The sequence below is a fragment of the Phalacrocorax aristotelis genome, chromosome 2 (genome assembly GCF_949628215.1).
Source record: "Phalacrocorax aristotelis chromosome 2, bGulAri2.1, whole genome shotgun sequence".
NCBI lineage: Eukaryota > Metazoa > Chordata > Aves > Suliformes > Phalacrocoracidae > Phalacrocorax > Phalacrocorax aristotelis.
The window spans coordinates 154,979,787-154,994,943 of record NC_134277.1 but is presented as its reverse complement, the minus strand read 5'-3'; the positions used below and the strand labels follow the sequence as shown (position 1 = coordinate 154,994,943).

At 46.3% G+C, this 15,157-nt stretch overlaps 1 protein-coding gene across 5 annotated transcripts in view; it reads right to left on the bottom strand.

Annotated features, from left to right (window-relative positions):
- ZHX2 (zinc fingers and homeoboxes 2) overlaps nt 1-15,157 on the bottom strand; it is an 84,580-nt gene that overhangs the window by 30,332 nt on the left and 39,091 nt on the right. For 2 of the 5 annotated variants that reach the window (XM_075085713.1, XM_075085715.1), the window contains one exon: nt 6,153-6,293. The exons of the other annotated variants lie outside the window; for them this stretch is intronic. The gene's annotated coding sequence lies outside the window, so the exon portion shown is untranslated. The remainder of the gene's footprint in view (nt 1-6,152; nt 6,294-15,157) is intronic. 5 annotated transcript variants of the gene reach the window in all.

Genomic DNA, 15,157 nt, shown 5'->3' with positions numbered 1-15,157 from the left:
AACCTGCCATTGCTGCTGCAGCAGTTAAACACAACTCAAAAACTTCTCTCTGCAACCACAAGTCTTCCTCCAAAACATGCCTGCCCACCCCCACATCCATCCCGCCCCCTTAGACAATACTTTAGAAATTCAGCATCCCTGGACATCTGGGAGCCAGGACCTCCAGGCACGTCTCGTCTTTGGCTATTCTTCAACCTAGCCATGTAGTTAAACCCTTTGCTAACTACTTGGGATTGAAAGCTGACACACAAGCTAGCTCCCAAGGATTTCCCCCCGTCCCCCCTTCCCAGCAGCATTCCCTCCCTGTCTTATCACCTGCAAGACTTTGCCTTAAGCACTACAATTACCCAGACTGGAGCGCTCCAGAGTTATTTCTCCTGAGGCTTTATGTGAAAGTTTAGTTGCACAATAGTTTCTGAGGTTTAGGAAAAACCACGTTCCACAGCAAGAGCTAGTGCTATTATTTGAAGTCACCCAATCCCAAAATCCAAATAAGGGGGGAAAGAGGAGAGACAATAGTCCCATGGATAAAGTTGGGGATGGCAGAGACCTGAGACCACATCTCAGAGGAGCATTCATCAGCCATCACCTCTCTCAAATGTGGCTTGGGCTTCAGGCATCTTTCCTGACAAAAGAATGGTAAAATACACATTTATGTGAAGAGCTTCAGTTCCAGCAGATCAGCTGCCTTCTGACAGGGAAATGCTTCCTCATGAACATTTCTTGAAGCAACTCCTTTCTCAAGACTTTTTTGATATTCAGGGAACTAGATCAAGACTTACTGCATGTTCCACACCTGAAACAGGAACCCAAGAGGAAAAAAATGTATTCTTGGAATTACTTTTGTCTTTTCTCCCCAAAGTTCCTCTTCTCTTCACAATTTCTTTGTCTCGTGGAAGCAATTGGCTTCTGCTCCAATGCCTTTTGCTTTCTCCACTCCCTCCAAAATATTCAGGGGGTGAAGGAAGCTCGGGAAGAAGAAACCAGACAAACCGTTCACATAGCTCCTGATCTGTGTGACCTTCAGAAATAATCCTGATAGAGGCAGTCCTTGTGGAGGAGGGCTGCTTCTGGCTTGGGGAGGAATTGGGCCCGATATGACCCAATGCACTCAATTCCCCTGGTATCTCCTGTGGCCTCACAACAGTAAATTAAAGGGTAAAAATCAGAGGGGACAGAGAACAAACAGGAAACCCTTAAAATCCTTTCCTGCTCATGCAGGTCATGGACCTCTGCTCTCCTTTTGAAAAAGTTCATTTCTAAAGCAAAAGTTATCCCGTGCGTGGTACTGCAAGAGGAGGGAAGACAGCCAGGGAGCGTGAAAAGGCTGCAGAGCCTCTCATGGAAAATCCTCACTCAGTCATTGAGCAGTCCTCTTGTAACACTTATTAAAATAAAGCAAATATGATGAAACCCAGCCCAGTTGCATACAACACTGCTGAGAAATTGGATCCGGCTGCTGAAATCGGCTCCCAAACCCCTCCTCTCCAAATACTGGCAGTTCACATCAGTTAACTGCATCCAAATCACCCTCAGGCAAGAAGGGACGGGAGAGATGAGACAGGAGGGGTCACCCCATGTTTGATTCATCTTCAGAGCAGGGCTGGTGCCTTAAATCTTCACTGGTCTCTTTTGTCACTTGCCAAGGTTCAAACGTGGCATCTCTAGCTGTTTCCTAATGATGAAAGGTGGCAGTGAATAAAAGAGTTCAAGGGCGATGTCCGTGGGACTCAGTCTTAGCTGTTGCATGAGCAAGTGAGGAAAGGAGCCTTAATATTAGGTCTAGGAAAGAAAGGCTTTTTTTTTTTTTTCTTCTCATCATTTGTTTTTAATTCTATATCTTATTCTTTCAAAACTGAATTAAAACAAGAATAGACAGATTTTACTCCTTTTGTGGAACAAATCAGCCTAACTGCTGAGGTCAGTGTTTTCAGATGAATGCATAAAAGCAGAAGACCCAGCTGAGGAAATTCAGTGCTCTCCAATTCATCATTTAGAAAGGATGAAGAACAGCCATCCTGGCATGTCACGTTTGCTCCTTTGAACGCGAAACAATTTAGTGTTGGTATCAGATGGCAGGAACTGGGGAAAAAAATAAAACCCAACACAACCCCAAAAAACCCCCAATCCTTTCCAGACTGCCCCAAGATATCTTTTCAGGGCTTCAAATGCTGAACAACGGGACAGCCATCCATGATCCATCGAACTTGCAGTGAACCAGAGCGATGTGAAAGGCATCCTTCTCTGTTCACCTCTTGACATAGTGACTCAGCACCACTGCTTGCCTCGCATCTCCTGCCCCAGACATACAGAGAGATTTGGGGCAATGACGTGAGAAAAGAGCCACAAATTATTTTACCCCCTGAAACGGGCTTCGGATGGGATCCATGCCTCACATTTCAGAGGAGCCAAAGCACTCCCTGAGGTTTGCATAAACACCATCACCACCCCCAGAATCACACAGCAAAAACCCACCAAAAGCATGCTATGAGAGAGAGGGGGAAAAAAGTGCAATGAAATTTCATTCAGATCTGAGGTAAGAAATCAAGAGGGTGGGGGGTGGAATCTTTCCTCCTTGGACAACCCCATTTCAAGATGCAGGCATATACACACACTACATATTTCAAAACCACCACACACCATCGCTGTTCCCTTAGGGTGTAAATAGGACCAGGAAAGAAACACCTTTGAAACCAGCCCTCTGTTTGCTTCCAGTCCCGAGTGACTCAAAAGAAGGGCTGTCTGAAGATGCTCAGTAGCAGGTCAATCTTTCCCAGTAGGTAGGAGAGTTATAAATCAATCGCTTTTAAATTAAAAAAAAAAAAAAAACCAAACCAAAAACCCCTGAGGTTTACTGGAAAAGTAAAATCGAGGCAGGGAGGGAAGGTAAAGATGAAAAGCACCTGTAATCTCTTTAACGCAGCACTGAAGTTCTTATGAAGGGAAAGCACAGAAATGTTAAGAAAAGGAAAGAAAGGAAAAGAAGAAAGCAGCCCATTGACACCAGCTACAGATCTATTTTTTTAATGGGCATTAGGTCAGCAGGGCATTTTCCACCTGCCCTGCTTAAACCAGAGTTTTGATGTTACATGTGTGATTTTAATACAGCATTTATCCTGGTGAAGATATAACTTTATTTTGTGCGTGTGTGTGTGCATGGATGATAGGGCAGGGTTTTCCTGAGGGGAAGAAGGGAAGGAGGGTGATTTGTAGGTAGACAATGAAAACAGAGCAGGTGTTGGGTTTGCACCTCAAATGGTTTTTGGGTTGCTGACAAGGGAAAGTGGGAGAGAAAGGAACAGGCAGCAGCAAAGGGCTACAAGGACTTGGCGAGAAGAGGAGAATAAATAAGCAACATCTTTGCCCTCAGCCTTTTACAGTCCTCCTGAATTCAGCTCAAATGGCAAAAAGGCCAGCCTTGCTGCCACCAAATCCTACCCCGCAGGGACACCTTCCCCCTATGAACAGGGCCCTGGTCAGGGGCTCCAGGCCAAGTGCACAGGAGCTGCAACGTCCCCTTGCTCCTGCCCAATTTTTAGCCCAACTTACAGGCATGCCCATCTCAACTCTGAAGGCTCAGCACGTTGGCCAAGGCAGCAATGATAAAATACATTTTTTTGCAATATTTTTGCTAGTGATTTGTATCTACACATAGATGAAGATACTCCAGGCTTCCTCCTTGAAAGAGTACAAAAACCAGAAAGGTCACAAATTTATATTCTGCTTTTCTTTCAAATTCCACAGTGCTTTTCTAATCTAATTCAATAACGACTGTGTAAACAGACTGGAGCCCATAAAATTTCCCAGTGAATTAGCTGCCTAACACGTTGGAAATTAAAGAAGGTTATCTAGAAGCTGAAGTCAACGTTTAAAACACAGACTAGAGAAAGACTGAGCGGTTTGGAAGCTGGCTTTCAGAAAACCCTATCCTACAACCTTAGCAATCTCTTACGTTTAATTACCACAGTTTTAGGATAGGTTACCATAATTAGGCTAGATTATACTTTCTCTTAAGGTGCAAAAAATCCCTGGAGAACACCACCATTTGTGCCAGCACTGATTTGCTATACACTTAACTGCACACAATACGCTTAGCTACACGCAATGCCTTTTAGCTGTGTATATCCTATAAACCCAAAACAAGCCCAGAGAATCTTTTTCTGTCCACTACATTACACACAGCAGTGGTGTGACCCAAAACTGTTTCAGGAGGCCTGAAGACTTGAAGAAGAAAGCAGAAGACTTCCATATCTCTATGGGGAATCTCCACCACGGGCAGCACTGGTGTAGCAATGTTGCAGATGGATGGTGCATGGATTCACTTTGCTCTTGGGCAGATGAAGTTAAGGTACGAAAAAGGCACTTGAGACCCAACAAGAATTTTAACATTCACAAGCTGCTGTAAGAACAACCAAGAGTTTAACAATTTCCAGTGGTTTTACTTTACAAGGGGCAAGACAGAAATGGGGATACATTTTCAAATTTAATTTTACATTCCCTGAGGATTATATCCTAGGAAATTACTCCATTATGTGAATATTGTTACTGCATAACATTTTGGTCCCATTATCTCAAGACTCTTTTTGGCATGTATGTCAGACGCAATTCACCATATGTTTAATGACATGCAACACACTGGTTCGAATATATCCTACTAATGCAAAAAGCCAAGAGAACCTTTATTTTCTTATGCTTCAATTTACAACTTAACTCAGAAATGCCTCAGTTTAGTCACACAGTCCTCATCCAATTTTAAGATCTCCCATGTAGAATTATGGAAGTTTAAACAACAAAAGAAAACGTCCCGAGACAGATAAAACTGCTTTTCATAAATTTGAGAAAGACAGGATACAGTTTAACTGTTAGCACTAGAAACATCCCAATCCCAATACCTTCTCCAGTATTTTTGAGCTATTCATGGAAAGTGGTTTCTCTGTATGATTACTAGGCAGGATTTTTATAGCAAGAAGGTTTTCCCAGATCGACAGCTTTTCCCAATCACAACTTCAGTGCTACAAATCCAAACAGGCCCCAGTCCCTGTCCCAAAAAGTTTACACACTATTTCGCTGCTCCAAGGGGAGACAGGAGGATTATTAGCTATAAACTGCTGGGGGGGGGGAGGGGGGGGAGGAGGGAGTGCTAAATATTGCTGTCTCCATGAATCAACTCATGCTCTCCAAAACTCTCTACTAACCATTTACACTATGACAAAAATAGCAATTTTGAGAAATAAGCTAGATGCTCTACAATCAGCAGCTCAGAAACAACAAGCAACACCAAGTGTTACTGCCTCTAACAATAGCCCCTTGAAGGCAAATATGTTTTAAGGTTAAACCAAACAGATTTCAGCTCATGCCATCAGACAAATTGTGTTCAATCCCTTCAGTCCAACGAAAGCCAAGAGTGTGCTTCTACACTGCAGAGGGCAAAAAGCAAGTGGTGTCCACCAGAATGACATCAACCTTTGCAAAGAGGGGACCACCCTCCTGGAATTCATGTGAAATACAGCTCACCTCAAGTTAACTGCTGCTGTGCTGAAGGTGCACAAAGCAGTTTGGGACCCAGCCTCTGCCGAAGGGGGTCTCTCATAAGCAGCAGCAGAGGAACACCAGTCACCTCCAGTAACTCACACAGGAAAGGACACACAGGCCAGCATGGCTAGATCCATGCACACTGCTATCAGTCATCCTTTTGACCAAATAAGAAAAAAAAATCTACCAAATTCACTCACAGGAATACAAAGTGCCCTCGCCCCCCCACCCCAAGCTTCCAATTGTCTGGAATAAAATCCAGCAGCCACAGACTAATTTTCAGATGTATCCAGTACCTGAGCCTCCAAGCAATTTAAAGGCACCCCCAGGATTTCAGTGTCCTGAGGGGAAAAAAAAAGAAAAGGAAGTCCTATGCATTTCATATAGGTGTCTGACACAGCACTGGCACATAAACCCCAGCAAATATGCCAGCTATGATGTTATCTGGGTCTGCACTGCCATCCCAGCCAAGGCTTCCACCAGTGGGAAGAGCGAAGGGAAATGCCAGGACACACACTGAGGCCTTTCCGTTATGCCCCAGCTACTCTTGCCAGAGCAAATGGGATGTCTGGGTCCTTCACTCAAATAGATTAGGTGCTATCTAAAGCACAGCTACTTACTTGAAGTTTTCAAATGTCACCGCCTCCTGAGCGGTGACACCAGGGATTGTCCCTCGATTTTTGAGATCTCAGGACTGAGTGTTGGAGGAAGAGCAGAGCAGCGTCAGATAGTGCCAGCAAGACTAATCCTGCTAGAGCCTCCTGTAAAGCAAAGTGAGATGATTGATAGGAACTGATGGGGCTGCATAAAACAGGGTGGTTTCTCCCCCAGAACAGGGCTGGCACTAGACAGTGGCAGCGATGACGCAAAACGTGAGCACACTGTAATGCTCGACACACCCCGGGAGCCTCTGCCTCAGCAGACACTATGCTGGGCCCAGAGGTGGCCACAGACATGCACTGCAGGGGGCAAGAACTAATGCATTTTGAAATCATCACTTCTTATAAAATTTGGGGGTTTGAAAGCAGCACAAAAGTAGCATGTTTTAAGGGAGGTTTTCGATAGCCAGCAGGTGGTTGGTATGGCATCACCTCAGCACTCAGAGTGTTGGGAAGTGGTCTTGGAAAGGGACTCTGCAATTTTCCAGCAGCTGTCATGCTATCAATACCATACATCGCTCAGAGCTCATTACATTGATGTTACCGCCGCTAAATTTACAGGCGTATGTTTCAGGCAGCGTGGAAGAGGACACGACACCTGAGCCCAGTCCCACTGACACTTACCAGAGCACAGTAAATAGACTGAGGGTTTTAGGAGAAGCAGCAGTTTCAACGTGTATCTATGACTGGCCAGAAACCTGATAGACACAGCCACGTATTCACTGGGAGACAAGCAACACGCTGAAGAAGCCAGGAGTCCAAAGCAGGGACTGAGACTTGCTGGGGTAATTCATGAGCTAAACCTACTAGTTTTTTAAATTTTATTTTTAATATCTGCTAAGTAGGAAGCCCCAGCCACTGCTGGTGGCACAGTAAGCCCCCTCCTGCAGACCTGGCACCTCTGGGTGAGGAGAGCACAGGTGGATGAGCAGATAGAGGTCCTAGACAGGTATGGAGCTGAACCTCCATGAGCCTGAAGCGAATCAATGTACTGGAATGATCACACAGCTCCATCGCCCATTAAGTGCTGTGCTACACAGGGCTCCTAACCTGGGGATGCTGCTCAGAGCTGCAGCCCAGAAAATCCCCACCCTTATAAGTGAGATTTTTTGCAACTAGCTTATGAAACCCTCAAAATACCTTGCTACTTGTTTTGCTATTCAAATGCTCTTTTGGAGTCACCTCCTCCTCTACCAAAACCAAGAGCAGCTAAACCACTTTCCTTCCCTGCTGCCACCACAGCAGCTGTTTGGAGGTCAGCACCTCCCTCCTCTCCATTTATCATGTCCCTGAGCACACAGCCATGTGTGGACCAGATACACCATGACTGCAGAATGCTGCTGAGGCCATCTCGGGCTGAGCACAGGATTTTTTTTTGCCTGGTCAGCCTCAGGCTTAAGGACACATTGGAGCCATTCTCCACTGGGAAGGGAGACGTGTACCACCGTCCCCTTGTGCCTGCCTGTGCCACCACCATGGGCAGCCACCAGGGCATGCAAACCCAACACCCAGCCTGCCCTGCCTGCTTCCTACGCACAAAATCTTTCTCCAGGATCCCTGGAGGAGATGTACGCTGTGGCAAGCTCTTCCAGCTTTACACCACTTTTACCATACAGTGTATACCTCCAATTTCACTGCCACCTCCAGCAGTCAAGGCTAGAGCGAGGCTAATGTACGAAGTCAGGAGTTCATCCAAATGACACAATTACTCAGCCAGACTCAGCTGGAAAGATATGCTCAGAGATCCTCATGACATACACAAAATGTGCCCTTCAGGTTTTCACAGTCAGCAAAGTAAGGTGCTTTTGGATTTTCACTTATAAAAAGTGGCACAATTTCCTTAGTAACAGACCAAAACTTAATGATGCAACAGGCAGCACTACATGTTACACTATCGCTGCAGAACTATCTTTCCTTTTGATAACATGCACCAAAAGGAACATGTTTATAATGAAGCAACACCTATTAAGGATGTGCTCCCTTCTCCCCTGCAGGCACATATGGGCTGCTTCTCACCTACTCACAAGTGCTTTCTCCAAGTGCCTTGGGAGTATTTTTAGAGGGGCCGATCCTGACTCACTGACATCCTCCAAAATTTTGCACTGACACTGGCAGAGCAAGATCAAAAAAGAAAGCTTCTCCTTCTCTGCACTCCTCCAGTATCAGAGGGATGGCCTGTTCGTGGCCATTCAGCAGGCTCTTTTATTTAAGAGAAAACCACTGGAAAGCAAGGTCACACCAGGATAGGGATCCACTGAATACCTTACTAAAGGGCTAAAAAAAATTACAGTTCCTCTTTGCATTTATATAGTATATCATAATAATTATCTAATCATTAGTTATGATTAAATATATATTTATTATTGTCATGGTTTACCTGGCAGGCAGCTAAATACCACAGAGCTGTTTGCTCACTCCCCACCCCCATGGATGGGTTTTCCTTTGCCCAAGGCAGGAATAACCCAGACCGTCTTCCCTAGTACTTTTTTTTTTTTTTTTTTGATGTGCGCTACAGGGACTTTATCCCCTTCTACCGTACGTAAAAGTTTTGACTGGGCAGGGCCAGCTTGATTAGCAGATCCCCTAGTGTTGACTAAGCAGGTGGCCTTTGCTAAATGTGTATCCCAGTGTTTGAACATCCCACCACCCATTGCTCCCAGTATAGTCTTTAACAGCTCACTGTATCATGCAATTTTCCCAGAGGCTGGTGCATGATGGGATACGATACACTCACTCAATACCACGCTCTCTGGCCCAGGTGTGTCTGTAAGGTTGTTTCGGAACCTTTGCCTGACTCAAGTCTCTCTGGGGTGCCGTGTCGCCATAGGACTTGTTTTTCCAGGACCAGGATAGTGTTCTGGGTGGTGCCATGGGGCACGGGATATGTTTCCAGCCATCCAGTGGTTGATTCCACCATTGTAAGCACATGGCACTTGCCTTGGCAGGTTTGTGGGAGCGTGATATAATAAATATGGATATGCCTGGCAAATTGATATTTCAGCAACCATCCTTCACACCACAGAGGTTTTAACCACTTGGCCTGTTTGACTGCAGCGTACGTTTCACATTCATGGATAACCTTTGCATTATTGTCCATGCTCCAGTCCACTCCTTGATCATGAACCCATCTCATGGTGCATGTCTTTCTTGATGGCCTGAGGTGTCATGGGCCCACCAAGCTAGAAAAAATTCACCCTTATGCTGCCAGTCCAGATCCACCTGAGCCACTTCAACCTTAGCAGCCTGATCCACTTGCTGGTTGTTTCGATGTTCTTCAGTGGCCCGACTCTTGGGGACGTGAGCATCCACATGACGTACCTTTACAGCCAGGTTCTCTCCCCAGGCAGCAGTATCTTGCCACAATGTGACAGCCCAGATGGGTTTGCCTCTGCGCTGCCAGTTGTTCTGCTTCCACTGCTGCAGCCAGCCCCACAGGGCATTTGCCACCATCCAGGAGTCAGTATAGAGATAGAGCACTGGCCACTTTTCCCGTTCAGCGATGTCTAAGGCCAGCTGGATGGCCTTTACCTCTGCAAACTGGCTCGAGTCACCTTCTCCTTCAGCAGTTTCTGTGACTTGTCATATAGGACTCCATACAGCAGCCTTCCCTCTCCAGTGCTTTCCCACAAGGTGACAGGACCCATCAGTGAAGAGGGCATATTGCTTCTCATTTTCTGGCAGTTTTGTATACAGGGGGGCCTCTTCAGCACACATGACCTCCTCCTCTGGTGATATTCCAAAGCCTTTGCCTTCTGGCCAGTCCATGACCACTTCCAAGATTCCTGGGCGACTGGGGTTTTCCATTCAAGCAGTTGGGTGATCAGTGCCACCCACTTAGTTCATGTAGCACCAGTCACATGATGTGTAGAGGGGACCTTAAACATCCAGCCCAGCATGGGCAGTCGGGGTGCCAGGAGCAGCTGTGCTTCAGTACCAACCACTTCTGAAGCAGTTTGAACCCCTTCATATGCTGCCAATATTTCCTTCTTAGCTGGAGTATAGCTGGCCTCAGATCCTCTGTATTCTTGACTCCAAAACCCTAAGAGTTGACCTCGGGTCTCCCTGGTGCTTTCTGCTAGAGGCTCCAGGCAGGGCCATTCTCCCCGGCTGCGGTGTAGAGCACATATTTTACATCTGGTCCTGCCCGGACTGGCCCAAGGGCTACCGCATGAACTATCTCCTGTTTAATCTGTTCAAAGGCTTGTTGTTGCTCAGGGCCCCATTTGAAATCATTCTTCCGAGTCACTTGAAAGAGAGGGCTTATGATCAGACTGTAATTTGGAATATGCATTCTCCTAAACCCACAACACCTAACAAAAACTTGCGTTTCCGTTTTGCTAGTTGGTGAAGACACAGCAGTTACTTAGTCAATCACATCCATCACATCCATTGGGATCTGACAACGTCCATCTTCCCATTTGACTCCTAAAAACGGGACGTCCTGTGCAGGTCCCTTGACCTTACTTTGTTTCATGGCAAAACCATCCTTCAGAAGGATTTGGACTATTTTCTTCCTTTTCTCAAAAACATTTTCTGCTGTGTCGCCCCAGACGATGATGTCATCAATGTATTACAAGTGTTTCAGAGCCTCACCCTGCTCCAGGGCAGTCTGAATCAGTCCATGGCAAATGGCAGGGCTGTGTTTCCACCCCTGGGGCAGTTGATTCCAGGTGTACTGGACACCCCTCAAAGCGAAAGGAAACTCTGGCCTGCACCCCACTGCCAAAGGGAATGAAAAATATGCATTAGCAATATCAGTTGCAATATACCTCTTGGCTGCCTTTGACTCCAGTTTGCATTGCAGTTCTAGCATGTCCAGCACAGCAGCACTCAATGGTGGAGTGACTTCATTCAGGCCACAATAGCCTACTGTTAGTCTCCACACTCCATTAGATTTCCACACTGGCCATATGGGATTGTTAAAGGATGGGTGAGTCTTGCTGGTCACTCCTTGGCTCTCCAGTCAATGAATGAGCTCACAGATGGGAATCAGGAAGTCTCCGATGGTGCAATATTGCCGCTGGTGCACTGTTGTGGTGGCAGTCAGCTCCTGTTGTTCTTCGACCCTCAGCAACCCCACAGAGAGGGGTCTCAGACACTGGGCAGGGTGGACAGCTGTCCCTGAAAGGGATACCTTTCTCTCACACTGGACAGGAGTCGCCTCCAGAGGCTGAGGGCTTGTGCCCCTTTTCCAATCACTTTGTCAACACTCCCTTCCCTAGAAAGGGATCCCAGCTGCTCGGCTTCCCTATCCTCCTATTCCAGGCTACTGGCCCTGTTATCCCAGCATCAGAGCAGCCAGGTGACAATGTGCTTGCCTGGACGACGGCTGAAACCTTTCCACACATCTCACAGCTTGTTCAAGGATAGGAAATGGGTGGTTATTTTCTCGTTTATAAGTTCTGACTCTTCCTCTTCTGGTGACGTCCCTCCTTTTTCATCATTCCTTACTAAGTGAGCTGACTTTTCCTTCCAAGATTTCTTCTAGTATATAGGGGGTGACTGATACCAGCATGGGTTAGTTCTCTGGTTCAGCTGCAGTGCCTGTCACTGGGGTTGGAGTAGCCGCAGCGCCTGTTGTTTTGTTGTCAGATCCAGAGACCTTCTCTTCCCCTTGGGGGTACTGAGTAGCGTGGAACAGGGCTCAGTAGGCATGGGCCAGGCCCCAGCATGTTGCAGTGACCTGTGTCTCTCTGGAGTTGCCAGGGTGACAGCACACTTCTTCCAAATACTTTACTAGTTTTTCAGGATTCTGAACTTGTTCAGGGGTGAAGTTCCAAAACACTAGATGTGCCCACTATCCTAGCTACTTGCCCATACTGCCCACACACCCTGTCACTCATAACTATCCAGTCTCGGGGTAGATCTTTGGTATTCCGAAATAGTTGTTTCACTTTTTAAAGGACCTGAAACACACTCAGGAGTAGGAGCAACAGGAACATGCTGATTTGAACATCCCAAGGATATTAAAAATTCTCAAGAGCTACTGTAGCTACCCTGGAGGAGAAGGGGAAAGTGAAGGATGTGTCTCCCCCATAAATTGCCTTTCCGAGGAGAAAAGGTAAAAAGTATAATTATTAATAGTTTCTGAGAGATGGCTCCTGAAGTACAGAGGTGACGTCACTGCTGAGTACAAATGCCGGATTAGTCTCATGACCAGCCATTTTATCGTATCCTAAGCCCGTGCGACAAAATACAGCAAAATGATAACCTTGACCCAGCTCCCAGAGGTGATAAACAGCACAACAGGAAACACATACTGCAAGTAAGGTGTTCCATAACCCAACTCTGAGAACAAACACAGCAACTTTGACAGCAAATTAATCAACATTGTGACCAGTGACTATCAAAATAATAAAATGAATGTTTATAACAAATTTGTTCTAATGTGCTCTGGTCAGATTTGTCATTATCTCAACCCATCAAGCCCCACATTGTGCACCAAAAGGACTGTCACAGTTTAACCCCAGTCAGCAACTAAGTACCACATGGGTGGGGGGGTGGGGGTGGGGGGAAGGAAGTAAGATTCCTGGGTTGAGATAAAGACAGTTTCATAGGACAGAAAACAAAGGGAAAATAATAACGATAAAAGAATATGCAAAACAAATGATGCACAATGCAACTGCTCACCACCTGCCAATCAATGCCCAGCCAGCTTTCCCCCAGGTTTATATGCTGAGCATGATGTCATATGGTATGGAATATCCCTTTGGCCAGCTGTCCTGGCTGTGCCCCCCTCACAGCTTCTTGTGTATCTCCAGCCTTCTTTGTTGGTAGAGCATGAGAAGCTGAAAAGTCCTTGACGTAGTGTAAGCACTACTTAGCAACAACTAAAACATCAGTGTGTTATCAACACTATCTTCATCCTAAATCCAAAACACAGCACTATACCAGCTACTAGGAAGAAAACTAACTATCTCAGCTGAAACCAGGACAATTATATATAAAAATTATAAAATATATTTAAATATAATACTAGAAACAATAAATGCAGGACCATTCCCCATCCTGCTGGAGCTCAAGTCTCCTCCTGTAGTAGAGGCCGAGTGCCACACTTGCTCCTCGCCCTTCCTACACACATTCAAGGCAGCATCTGAAACCCAGCCACCCCAAGCACTGCGGGGTTTGACTCATCTGTAGCAAGCCTGGCTGGATTTAAGAATACAGCAAATGCAGTTACAGTCTGGTTTGAGGCGTGCAAGCAGAAGACTGTGCTTGGAGAAGTGCAGACAGGAAACATGCCAGATTGTTTATACCTGAGTCATGATTAATGTTGACAGTGAAAAACTGAGACAACTCAGAGACCATTACAGTGCTCAGTGTCTATGTGATGCTCTACCCTAACTCCACCAACAGCAAAATTAGGACTAAGCACACATTACCCATTCAAATATCACAGATGCACTGTGTGAAACTATTCATGATACAAAGCCTGGGATACTCACCCCACCGTTACATTTGCCAGGTTAGGAGACCAGATTCGCAAGTACTGCTTTCAGAATATCAACCCTGATTTCCAGCAGACACCCTAGCAAGAAACCATCCACTGAGAAGATAACACTACCAAAAACTACTGACAGTAGCAGAAGGTGAAGGAAAGGTCTGGGACAGGTGAAGACAGGAAGCTCCAGGAAAGTATACTGCAATTTTAGTCACTTCCTATCTCTCTCCTTTCAATCCACCTGACTTTCTATTCCCTCCCTTCATGCTCTTGCTTACCAGACAGACATGGAAGTAGCAGCATGTGTTTTAAATCAACTGGGACCAGCAAAGAGGAAAGCAAGAAAAGCCTGGGTTAGCTTTAAGTGTAGGGAGTGAAGGGAAGAGACCATACATGGGGATTTGGGACAGATCACTAACTTGCAATATAAGGTGCGTACATGAATCCTAAACACACACACACACACAAAAAAGAAGAAAGGCCCTCAGGCTTCATTTTGGGGAGTCCTTGTTATTGCAATATCTCTGAGCACTTGCTCTGGAGAGATGTGCCCTTTGTTCCCACTCAGGGCTTTTTGCCAGCTTGGATCCACCCTTATCCTCAGGAGTGGGAAAGTCAGACCTACCAGAAGGCATGTCATGCCTCTCTAGATGACATGCCAATCCCCAATTACTGTAAACTGAAAATCTATATAGCATATTACACCCATACAGAGAGGCCAAGTAGTTGAGGCTGAGCTGGGGACCTGGCAGGTAAACTCTTTTACACCAATCTGCGTTTGCAGTGGAACCTTTATTTCCCCTTGCAAATCACAACTCCAGTGCACATCTACCCAAATAAAAATATAGGCTCTCATCTCCTACGTTTTTCTGCTTCCTGACTAACCTGATATCCCTCCTCAGGAACCGTTTTCCAGGGCAGAACCGACCAACTAGACCTGCCACCCACCATGGCACTTGGGAGCAATACGCAACAGGGATTCCCCAAATCGCTCACAGCTGGGTCTGCTCCACACAGACTCCTGGCATGGCCATCCCTCCCCACCAGCCTGCTGCTTGCCTCCGCGCGGGGATGACAGTGCTCCTGACCTTCCTTGCCCTCCCATCTGCTTTACCGCCCGTATTTTGGCTATCGGCCACATCTCTCTCACCCGTAACCTGGGGCATTTCTCCTATACCCCAGCATGTAGCCAAGCAGGATCACTACCCTGCAGCATTTTATTATGTATCCTTCTCAAAATTTTGCCGCAGAATGAAAATTCCAGGTAGAAATGTTATTTCTCTGCCTTCTCACCACAGTTCCCATTTCAGCTACTTAACCCTCCGCTCTGTAACAGCAAAAAGCATCACTGCTCAGCCCCCTACTTGTGCTAGTCACCATCACCAAACCCTCCCCACCTCCTTCCAGAAAGCGGCTCCGCAGGCTCCCTGTGGTCAGGGTATTCAGTTCAAATGTCTCAGTCCCCCTTGCCCCTCTGCAGTTGCCTGATTACATTCGTTAACGTAGCAGCGCTCACCACCTCCGC